The following is a 12,152-nucleotide window of genomic DNA, read 5'->3' on the forward strand; positions in this document are numbered from 1 at the left end:
CAGTCCATCAGCAAATCCTGTCAGCTCTACCTTTGAAGCTATCCTGATTCTAACCACTCTCCACTATATCCGCTGCCATCATCCTGGTCTAAGGCACCATCTTTCAACCTGGATTATTGCAACAGCCTCCAAACTGTTCATCCTGCTTCTGCTCTTATCCTGCCCCTGCCTCCCAACCACTCCAATTTATCCTTAACACAGGGATACATTTTAAATTGAAGTCTGATCATGTTACTTCTTTACTCAAACCATCCATTGGCTTCCATTCTCAGTCAAAGTAGAATCCAAAGCCATTACCAAGGCTGCAAGGCACTAAGTGATCTGCCCACTCCTCCAACTCTCTGCCTTAATTTCCTACCATGATCTCTCCCACTTACCCCACTCCAGCCACACTTGCCCCCTGCTCTTCCTTCCATTTACCAAATAGATTTTGTCTCAAAGCCTTGTACTTGCTATTGCCTCTGCTTGGAATGTGTTGCCCCTAGATGTATTCTTGGCTTCCAGGGAAGGGAGATAAGGTAGGGTGAGCAAGATAGGGTGACCAACTCCTCCAGGTTTTCCAGGAACTGTCTTGACTTAAAAACTGAAAAGCCCTATATCCAGGGAACCCCCTCAGTTCCTGGCAAATCAAGACAGTTGGTCACCTAGCAGGGGTAGGTGTGTGTAGGGGGTTTGCAAGCATTTCATATGGAGGTCAGAGCAAGCCTCGGAGACAGGGAGACATTTGGGCGAAAGCTTGACGGAGGCCAAGGATTGAGTTTGCCATTCCTCAATGTTGTATGATTTCCGAGGGCCTGTCTACAGAATCCAATGAGCACAACAGATAAGGGAAACCCAATGATTATCCAAAAATACATTTAAAAATGTTGTTTTTAATAATTGGATGCTCAGATTTTATGAGATCTGCAAAGAATAGTGGCCCAAAGATGCTTTGGAGCCCAGCAAATTTGAAGTCTTGGCTCTGCTGTATAACCTTGAAGAAGTTATTTAATTTCTCAAAGCTTGATTTTTCTCATTTGTAAAGTGAGGGTTATAAAAATCTCAAGGGCTATTGTAAAGATTAAAAGAGTTATTATATATAAAATGTTTTGAGCAATTCTGGCACATAACACTCAGTTATGATCTATTATTGTTGCTCTTTTCTCATCAGGTTTTTGGCAGGCCATCGATATTATTCAATGTAAGTGCTGTTGTGTGCAGGACACAGGATAATCAAGATCTGTGCAAAAGGAGTTAGGGAGAAAGAAGGCCACAAAAAGGGGGCCATAAAAATGAGTTAATTTCGGTGCTTACTTTTAAACGATTTTTGTTTTGAGATACTAGTAAATTTACATGCAGTTATAGGAAATAATCTAGAAAGATCCTATATACCCTTCACCCAGTTTCCCTCAATGGTAACACCTTGCATTACTCTGGTACAATATCACAACCAGGAAATTGATATTGATACAATCCATAGTAGGTACTTACCATTTTGTTACTGAAACTAAGACTGTCATTTTCATGGGATTGAATGACCAGTGCCTCCACCTTGGGGGCCAGGGGTGGGGGGAGTGGCTGGGGGCCAAAGAATGTAGGTTAAAAGTCCTGATCACTTAAATGCTGGACTATTGTATTGGTGCCTCACCTTGCTTGCCCTACTCCAATCCACTGTAAACCAGACTATGCTTTTGAGAGGATCACTTCCTACCAGTGTTCTGTTTTGCCTTGAGTGTAATCAGAGCTACCACTTACCGAAGCCACTCACAGGCTCTGTGCTAAATACTTTTCATGAGTTATCTCAATCTTTACAACAGCCCCATAGGGTAGGTGATAATACTGTCCCCATTTTATAGATAATGGAAGTCTAATAAGGTTAAGCAACTTGCCCAGGTCATATAGGAAGAAGAAGAGCTGGAATTAAAACACAGGACCCCCTGATTCTGAGGTTCACCTGCTCTTATTCTCCTCATACTCACAGCAGAGTGTAGTGGAAAGAGACTGGGTTAACTGTGGCCTATGACAGGTATTTTCTTTGAGTTGGAGAGGTAAAATGTAAAAACATAAATGACAATACAAAGCAGTATATGTAAAGCCCCAATTCAGGGTACTCTAGGACCCCAGGGGCAAGCAGTTGGGAGAGGCTTTCTGTGGGAGGCAGGAGAGGGAGCTGGGCTGGCCCTTGAGCGTGCGCCTGGATTTACACATGTGAAAATTTCTGGTTTCGCCCTACCTTCCCACATCCCCTTCTTCCCCTTCAACCAAACGGATCTGTGGTAGATTTTCTTCAGAATACATAAAAATCCTAGTAACTAACACATATAGAGTGCCATATTGTGTTAGTCACTGTCCTGAGGGCTTTACATCTGGTAGCTCATTTAACCCTCACGACAACCTATCACATAGGTCCTATTATTAGTCCCATTCTACAGATATTGAGGCACAGAGAGGTTAAGTAACTTGCTCAAGGTCCCCTAGTTAGTAAGTGAGAACCAAGATCTAACCCAGGCAGTTTGGGTCTAGACTCCCTGCTTTTGAGTTCCCTGCTCCAGCAGAGATTTTGTTTTCCTGCATGTAAGCCTCTGCAGAGGCCCTGGCCTCTACTTTGTAAGTCCTTTTACACATCTCTATTTATAAAATCTCGCCCAGTCAAAACTCAAGTTAAATAGCACAGCAGTCACCATAAGGGGAGCAAGTGCTTTCTGAACAACAGACCTCTCTGGTTGGCCCTGGGCCCAGTGATTCAGATTTCATTTTCACAACAATCCTGCAAGGTTTTTATAAATGAGTCTCAGAGACATTAAGTAACTTGCTCAAAGGCTGAGATTCCCACCCAAAACTTCCGCCCTCCTCTCTGTAGTTCATGTCTCTTCCTCCTTGCTGAAGCCTCCCTCCCCACCCATCCAACAGCTGTGCATCAGTTCCTGCTCTGTACTGGCCACGTGCATTCTGCACCTATTTAGAAATGTGCACACATGGCCTCGATGGTCCTTCAGTCACATGCCTCTCCAGCCAAGGGTAGCTCCAAGTGTCAGGAGCCATGGGGCACACTTCGTAGGGCTTATAAAATCCTAAGATGCTAGAGCTGGAAAGCACCCAGAGATAATCAGACCCACTACCCACCCCAGGCAGGGTCTCCTTGTACAGTGATCCTTGATCTGCATTCATTCGCAGTGAATGCCTACTGCGTGCCAAGCTCGTCTAAGCAATGGAATACAGCAACACACAGAACAGGCAAAATCCCTCATCTCCCAGATGTTCCATTCTAGTTGAGGGAGATTGACAGAAAACAAAATAAAAAAGTAAAATATATAGGATGTTAGGTATTGAAATATACTTAGGAGGAAAAATAAAGTACAGAAAGTTGAGATAGAGAATGGTGTGTGTGTGAGAGAGAGACAGAGACAGAGACTGTGAGACAGAGAGGTCTTAGGTTGGCCAGTGGTGACCTCTCTGGGAAGGATTTCTCCCTCAAAATCTGTCATGCACTGTTTGCTTGAATATGTCCAGCTACAGAGAGGTCATTCCCTTAAAAGGCACTCATTCCATTTTTAACAAGCTCTGATTGTTCTCAAGTTTGTCAGATCTTCTCCAGTGACTTCTACCCTTCATCCTGAGTTCTACCTTCAGTCGCTGTACCTAGTAAGCCTAACCTAGTCTCGTAGGACAGACAGCCCTTCACCTGTTTGAGGACAGCTGTGTTTCCTTCAAGTAGTTTCCCTAGAACCCTAACATCCTCAGTTCCTTCAACTGTCTCCTGAATGACTTGATTTCAATACCTATCACCCTGTTGGCCGCCCTCCTTTGAATGAACTGCCCTTTCTCTAAGAACAGAACATTTTGCTCTACAATGGGTTGATCCATGCAGAATATGCCAGATTATTGCTCCCTGGATATGGACTCAATACTGTATAAAAACAAAACAAAACATGCTTTTAAGATCTATCCTAATCAGAGCTCAGTCTTCACTGGAGGGACCCAGTCTAAATCTTCAGAACCTGGAAGCTATGGGGAAGTCCTGGGGCCAGTGGCAAGGCAAGCCTCTCCTTCCTCAACGGGCTTACATTCAGCAGGGTGTTCCTAGGAGACAAGAGAGGGAGTCCAAGGTGAAGAGAGGCAATGTGAAGAAGACCCTGCATTTGGCAGGGGCAGAGGTCCTGGCAGTGGGGAAGGCAGTGTCGGAGGAAGGCTGTAGAAGCCAAATAGCTTGTAGTTTTGACTTGTCTACCTGACTTCTTTTCTATGAATGAGGTTAAGCATCTTTTTATATGTTTTTTTTTGTGAAGAAGATCAGCTCTGAGCTAACATCCATGCCAGTCCTCCTCTTTTTGCTAAGGAAGACTGGCCCTGGGCTAACATTCGTGCCCATCTTCCTCTACTTTATATGGGACACCGCCATAGCATAGCCTGACAAGCAGTGTATCGGTGTGCGCCCGGGATCTGAACCCGGGCCGCCAGCAGAGGAGCACGTGCACTTAACCGCTACGCCACAGGGCTGGCCCCACTTATATGTGTAAGAGTAGTTTATATTTCTTTTAAATATCCTTTGCAAAACTTTCAATTAGTTTAAGGGTCTTTTCCTTGTTAATTTCTAGAAGATCTTAATACACTAAGGAAATTAACCCTTTGTGTTATTTGATACAACTACTTTTTTCCAGTTTGTCATTTGTCTGTTCATTTTGTTTATGTTATTTCTATGTAGAAAAGTCTTATTTTTTAATTAGTCAAATATATCAATCTCTTCATTTTGGGTTTCTTTTTTTCTCCTTCTCCTCCTTCTTTACATATATCACATTTAGAAAAGCCTTCTTCATTCTGATATTGTAAAAATACTCTCCTATGTCATCTTCAACTATTTTTATTATTTCACTTTTTACACTTAAATCTTTGATCCATCCGAAATTCATTTTGGTGTACCATTTATTGTTCATTTATTATATGTGCCAGGCATGGTGTTCAGCATTTTACATACATTATCTTATTTAATAGTAGTAATTATGGCAACCTTTATTTTACCAGTGATGACATTCAAGCTTAGCAAGATGAGCCCAGCCAAAATCTGTAGTGTCAGAACAGAACCCAAGTTGGCCTGAGTCCAATTTTTATGCTCTTCACTATAATACTTGTAAGAGAGACATTCTGTGTTGTTTAGAAATCCCCAACTTTATGACCACGCATTTCAGGAAAGATTGTTGTTGAATACATGATGACTACAGCCCATTCCATGAGGTGTAAAGAACCAGGAAGACTCACTGAGGTGGGGCTACTGGAGGTCAATTAGCCAAAGTCACTCTCCAGCTGGGTAACTGACGCATGCCCCTGCCTGGAAGGTGAGGATTCAAATTCTTCTCTTAGCAAAACTATGGATGATTAGATTAAATCACACCAGAGTAGACAGAGCTGTGACTATTAAATCCTTGACTGTAAGAGTCTATTGAACTTCTCTTGTCCTGGGATAGCGTGGATCCCAAAGTCTGGGTGGAGTTCACCCTGCAAGTAGAGCATAATTATTAAATTTTATTGATTCTTGGGTACACATCTTTACACATTTAACAAATCTGAAATTAGGATGCCTATTCTGATCAATAGTGTCTTATAGTTGCTGTCTGCCAGGCAGCAGACGTGACGTAGCAGTGGCTGCCTGCACGTGTGCCAATTTGCGTTTTATTTCTGATGGCACAAATGGACCGTGGCAACCCATCAGTTTTGCATTTAACAAAAAATTTAGGGACCATTTCAGCAGATAATATAATCCTGGTTGTTTTCTGAAATCCCCTGTTGACACCTTTTGAAAAGATGAAGGAAGAACCTGCATTAAAACTTTGGAGTTGGGGGGGTGGAGTCATAGGTTTAGAAGAAAATCCTTGAAAGCACTGTTTAAAGAAATCCTGCATAAGTGACACTCCTGGTGGCACAGACGACAATTGTGTTTGGGAAAACAGGATGTATATAACCAACTCTGAAGTGAAATGCCTTTCAGAAGACTAGACTCCAAATGAGAAGTTTGGGGAATACCTTAAGCTATTTGTTTCTCTTATATTTTCCTTATGTATTATGCACAATTTATATGTGATAAAATCTACGTCTATTAAAAAAATTTTTTAGCAACTGATAATCAATTAATATTGTTGATTTAATCATCAGCAATGGTGACTTCAACCTGTACTCCTCGCTCTATATTGATGGAAGTAATCTGCTTAACAATCTCAGAACTGTGCAAATCAATGATCACTTGTGGATTCTCATCTGGAAACGATCCTAAATCTTAGAACCTTCAGCCTGAGGAATTTTTCTCCTAGTGATTCTCAGAGTCTTGGTAGAAGACCACGTCCTTTCTCTTGGCGGTTCTTGTACTTTGTGCCTCTAATCAAGTCTTCCCACACCTTTTGCAGGGGTTTTATGTTGCAGCTAGTTAGTGTGACTCTAATTCAGTGAATCCTCCCTTCTGGCTCCTTGGGTGTCTTTCCTGATCCTTGCAAACTCTCTGACCAACCTGTTCCTGGGTGAGAGCAAACAGCTATGAGACAGGAGCTGCAATGGTGACCATGTCTTCCTCCAAGAGCTATTAAAGTTTAAAAAATTCTTTCAATCATTATAAAATAAAAATGCTAAGTGATATGAAAGCATTGTGTACTAGTTTAATTAATGTCATCCCCTCCCCCTTTCTCAGTGGTACTAAGACACTGATGCATCTTGTAATCAATGACATCTCAGATTTGATGAAATATGGTAGCTTCAGCTTTGGAGGGGTGTGGGTCAAGCAGCCAGTTGGACATAAAAGTCCATCAGGTCATTTTGTTGTTATTGTTGCATGTTTATCATTTTGAGCTCAATCTATAGGAGACTGACTGTATCAATGGATGTAATTAACCTCCTAGGTTTCTACATTTTTTTGTATGCTCTTAAACTGGGTGTTCCTAATTGCATTAACTTTTGAAACTAGGGTATAGGATTTTACCACGGTCCTTATTAAATTTCATCTTGTTGGCTCTGGCCTGTTGTTCCCATCTGCCAAGATCATTCTGGATCATGATTCTCTCATTTACAGTATTAGCTATCCCTCCCCCTAGCTTTCTGCCATCTGTAAATTTGATAAACCCAATTTCTATACCTTTATCCAAGTGACTAATAAAAATGTTGAGCAGCTCTGGAACAATTTTGGAGACCCAGGGCAGCCATTAGTGATTCCCTCTGGTTGGCAGGAATCCATAGATCAACTCCTTCTGGACATGGCATTTTCCCCAGTTGTGACTCCATCCATTAGAAACAAAGTGCAGTTGTTAGGCGCCCAAGCTCTGATCTCAGAGTAGACTCCTCAAATCCCAGCTTCACCATATCTTAGCTACATGATCATGAGCAAGTTACTTGATGGATCTCTGCTTAGTTTCCTCATCTGTAAAATGGGACAACTGTTTTCACTTTATAGGGATGGGCTGAGGATTAAATGAATTGTACTCACAAAACTCTTAGCACAGTTCCTGACATAGGGTAGGCTCTCAATAAATATTAATTGTTAGTTCTATCAATTTTCTCAGATTTCTCCATCTTGTCCAATGTGCATCATGAGATACTTTGTCAAATGCTTACCAAAAACTCAACAGAAGCTAACTTCATCATGCTATTGTTTTAACAGGCTTACAAAAAAAAAAAAAAAAACAGAAATGAGATCAGTTTAGTATGTGCAGTTTTTTATTCATAATGCATAACTTGACTATTTTCAACAAAGGGTTGATGCAGCTTAAAATAAAAGACACAGATAGATTTATTTGTGGTGACTCCAGGCTGACTCTTAAAGATCAACACTCCACTTTTAAGTGCTTACAAATGCTTTTTGTTAACTCTTTCCAAAGTTTTGCTAGGAATCCATATAGAACTGACAATTGCATACTTTCTTGGTCTTCCTTTTTGCCACATAATGGCAACTAATATTTGCCTATCTTCAAGCTTCTAGCAATTTCGCCATTCTCTGTAATTTCTTAAAGATTATTGTTGATGTTTGTATGATCATGTCTGTAAATTGTTACGCGATCCTAGATACATTTCATGGGATTTGCAGAACTAAACTTATTTGAAGCAGCTGGTACTCTCTTACCACCTCTTCATTTACCTTGGACTTCATTTCCTTGTAGCTATTGTCATTCTGTCCTTAAGAGGAGTGGTTTTAAATCTTTAGAGTACATCAGAATCGCTTAAAGAAGGCAGAATGGCTTAAAGGAGGCGCAGCATGTTAAAAATGCACATTTCCAGCCTGCTCCCTGAGATTTAGGCTTAGTAGACCTGAGAGGGGACTGGGAATATACATTTGAACAAACACTCCAGGTGATTCTGATGCATCACCTTGTGAGAAACACCTTATATGGAGGAAAATGATGGGAAGTAATTCAGTAATTATGATTTTTTCTTACAGTGTTATTATATATGTTAGCATTATGTATCTTTCCCAGGAAATTGATCATAATCTTACTTGGTTGGTCATTTTGATCTAAACATAGCTTGTAAAAAACCCTTTTGTTTAGCATTTTTCACAAGCCTCAGATTATTCTGGATTTTGACCTTCCTGACACTACTTACAAAGCTTGTTCCCTTTAAAAATAATTGCTCTTGGTTATGAGTCACTCCTGTCGTTGTTAGCCTGTGTGCTTTGAAAGCCGGAGCCCGTTGGAGAGCTCTCTGTGCAGTCCTACCTAGGCTCCTTCACATGCCCACAGGGCAGTGGTCTATGCCCTTATGGCATTCAGCTGGGATTCACTAATAATGAGATGAAGGCTATGAACGGCAGAGAGAAGAGCTATAGGGGCTACTTATTAGGATGCCTATAGGAAACCTATCCAGGAACTGGCAATATACTGGTGCTCTGCCATTTGGAAGAGGTTGAAGTGAAAAGGGGTGGATTCAGACCAAAGCTGAGGCTGTCCAGCCTTCTGAAATTGCTTGTGTCTGGCCTTCTCCTAGACTGCTTCCCTGATGCCGCCATCCCACTTCTTCCTCTCTGACCTTCTGGACCTCATGTAGGCTTTCATTATTACATATGCCACACTGTATTTTAGTTGTTTGTTCATGTGTCTGCCATTTATTACAACTTCGTAAAGGCAGGAAATTGTCTTCTTTATTTAAAACAAAAACAACACAAAACAAACGAGAGCCTTCATTTGACATACTACTTGGCATATAATAGGCATTCAATAAATGTTTGTTGGACTAAGCCAAGGATAACAAATACTTGACAGGCGTACTGCAGTCCCTGGGCTGTGTTGGGGCAGACCTTGCTAATAGATCTTCCAGCTCTTTCCTCCTGAGCCTGGGAGCACTTTCAGTATTCTTCAAAACATGGTTTTCCATCAAATTGACCAGAACTGGCTTGCAAAATGAAAACTATTTACCAATTCTAAACAAAACGGAAGTCCTTTTCTCCTACAGTTCAGTTATTAACTTCATTTGTGGAATAAAAAAAGAAAAAACTTATAAATATAAATTAAGTACTTAAAAAGTCTCAAGTTGGTATGATAAACACTAAGGGGAAAATACAGGGAATTGCACCCGAAGGATGTGAAGTAGCCAGTGTCTCTCAATAAGCCAGTGTCTGAGTTTTCCAGCTTTTGAGACTCTGGAATGATGCTAACAATATAATAATGAGAATGATACTAAAACTCACCACCTCTTCTGATGGGATCAGCAAAGTCTGAAACCTTTCAGGTAATGATTCTAATACCACAGGAACAGAGTGCACAATTTCAGTTGGATCCAAAATCAATGTGTAAGCTGAGAGCCCCGGCTTCTAACATACGTCGGGAGGCAGAGATGGCATCATCTGTGCTGAAAGGGAGATAAACAAAAGCAAGGCCATCCGAGGAGAATTTTTTTTCCTCCCGCTCCCTTCACCTCCCCTTCCCCATGCACCCTTCGAGCCCTGATTACTATCTATCACTTAACAATTTTGACATTTCCATTTTGCACTGATAAAGTTCTCCTTCTGTGTCTACATAACCTGCCTGATGTGGGGCTGTTCTGAAATAAAGCCAGATCCTCTCTACCTCTGACTCTCTCTCAAATGTGGCCCCTCTAGTTGTTTTCTCTTAAGTTCCTGTGCCACAACTCAGTGACACTGAGAAAAATACCCCTTCTTTTAACTCCTAGATTGAAGGCTAAAGAACTTAAAGGCACATTTAGGCCGTTTATAGCTCTGAAGTTTCTGGAGTCAGTCTCAGAGGGAAATTGGGTTTTAAGAGACTACAATAGAAAAATGCTTATTTACTGGACCCTGCTAGTGTGCGATTCTCCAAATCAGAAAAAAATTTGCCATAAAGTAATTTTTACTTTTAATTCCTTATAAATATAGAAAATGGATTAAAGACATTACTCTCCCTCCAGAAACAGCCTCACTGGTTTCGTGCTGCCGCAGGATCGACACCAAGAGCGGAGATGTCCGTTCACTATGCCGCCAAATGCCGTGAGCCTCCCACGGGCTGTCGTAGTAAGTTGGGCAAAATGTCTCCATTTTGCCTCTTCTTGAGTTTTTTGCACAGATTTTTATAGTCCTTCTACTCTCTCCTCATGGAGCTGTCAGATGCTATACCTTGCTCTTACAATGAGCCCACCTTTCAAAATGTGTGTCTTCCTTCAAGTTATCGTTTCTGAATCTTTATGGGCTACAAAGCCAGAGAATAAGGTTTCTTTGAATTGTGTGTAAAATAAGAGTTAATAAACTCTGAATGAGGCCTTAGGGACTTTCTGATGAATAAAGTCCATTAAATTAGGTAACGAGCCTTTTGTCATCTAATTGGACTGTGTAAAGTCATTTTATACTTACTCTTGGATTCTTGGGTGGTTGGGTTTCCTGGAAAAGTAATTTCTGGATAAAGTGTTGTAAACTTAAAATAATTTAGTAGTGGTTAGAAAATTAAATTTTTTTTGAAAACATTCTCAGAAAATTTTAGATATATTCCTGAAAAGTTTTATGCAGTTCAATTTTTGAGGTCGATGTAAGGGAAACTTTGCAAGGATTCTGTTCCTGAAGTTCTGACTTAAAAAACATATGCTTGCTTTTCCATATGTTAACTTGCTTAGAGCAGGTCATGTTGGCTTATAGTTTCTAAGTGTGAAGTTCAACCAAGCCTAGGAAGATCAGGAAAGGACTTCCATTTCCAAGAATAAGGAAGGATAAAGATCAGACCAATCTCCCGCTAAAAATAACCAAAAATACTGACTGAAAAAAAAATTTTTTTAGCTTCTTAAAATCATCAAAGATCTGGCAAGATAGTAGGAAACTAAAGTCCAAAATCAAAGGGAAAACAAGATCTCTGAAACTTGTGGCACCCTAAAGCTTTTTTGAACTAAGGGCATTTGCCAATTTGGGCAAATTTGAACTTTAGTTTTCAGGGCTTCTCAGGACATAGGGAACGGAAACAAAACCCCAGGACCTGCCCCTCCCCTCACTAATATGGGTCAAACCCTCAGAGCAAGGATGAAACGAAAGTAAATGTGCCTCCACCTTCAGGCCCAGGAGATTACAGGAGAAATTGCCCTTATGATGAGCATAGCAAGACAGCTGGTAATGGCAGGGAACTACTCTGAGGAGGTGTAGCTTCAAGTTGGTGCTTTCACAGCTTCCAAATCCATATTACTTTGGTGATCAAAAAATAAATAAACAGAACCAAAAACAATGACAAAAGAAACCATAAACTCCTCTTAAGTTGTGATTTTAGTTTAAAGTGCCCCTGTGTGCCTAGTAAAGGCAAATGAAAGTTCTTTCTGGAAAAAATTAGCATCATCCTAGGCTTCAAAGAACTCCCCCTCAAATAAGTTTTCAGGACAATGAGCAGCATACAGTCAAAAACAACTAAGCCTATAAGGAAATAACCCATCAAGAATGACAACTAGAAGAAAGACACTTCTAAAGACTTTAGATTTTGAAATTATTTTTTAGAGTCTATAAAAGCAACTATGCTTACTAAATTCAAAGAAAAAATAGAAAATATATGTACAGAAAAGGAAATGATAAAAAGCGACCTAGCAGATTTAAAAAAGAACCAAATAGAACTTCTCAAAATAAAAAATACAATAACCAAAATTAAAAACTCAATACACATGTTTAACAGTATGGCGATTCCTCAAAAAATTAAACATAAAAATACCCTATGAGCCAGCTATCCCACTACTGGGAATCTATCCAACGA

The 12,152-nt window shown here is 40.4% G+C and overlaps 1 pseudogene; it reads right to left on the minus strand.

Annotated features, from left to right (window-relative positions):
• Positions 1-6,112: 6,112 nt before the first annotated feature.
• LOC131419409 (small ribosomal subunit protein uS10-like) lies at positions 6,113-10,474 on the minus strand (annotated as a pseudogene).
• Positions 10,475-12,152: the final 1,678 nt, after the last annotated feature.

Source organism: Diceros bicornis, chromosome 21, assembly GCF_020826845.1.
Source record: "Diceros bicornis minor isolate mBicDic1 chromosome 21, mDicBic1.mat.cur, whole genome shotgun sequence".
Lineage (NCBI taxonomy): Eukaryota > Metazoa > Chordata > Mammalia > Perissodactyla > Rhinocerotidae > Diceros > Diceros bicornis.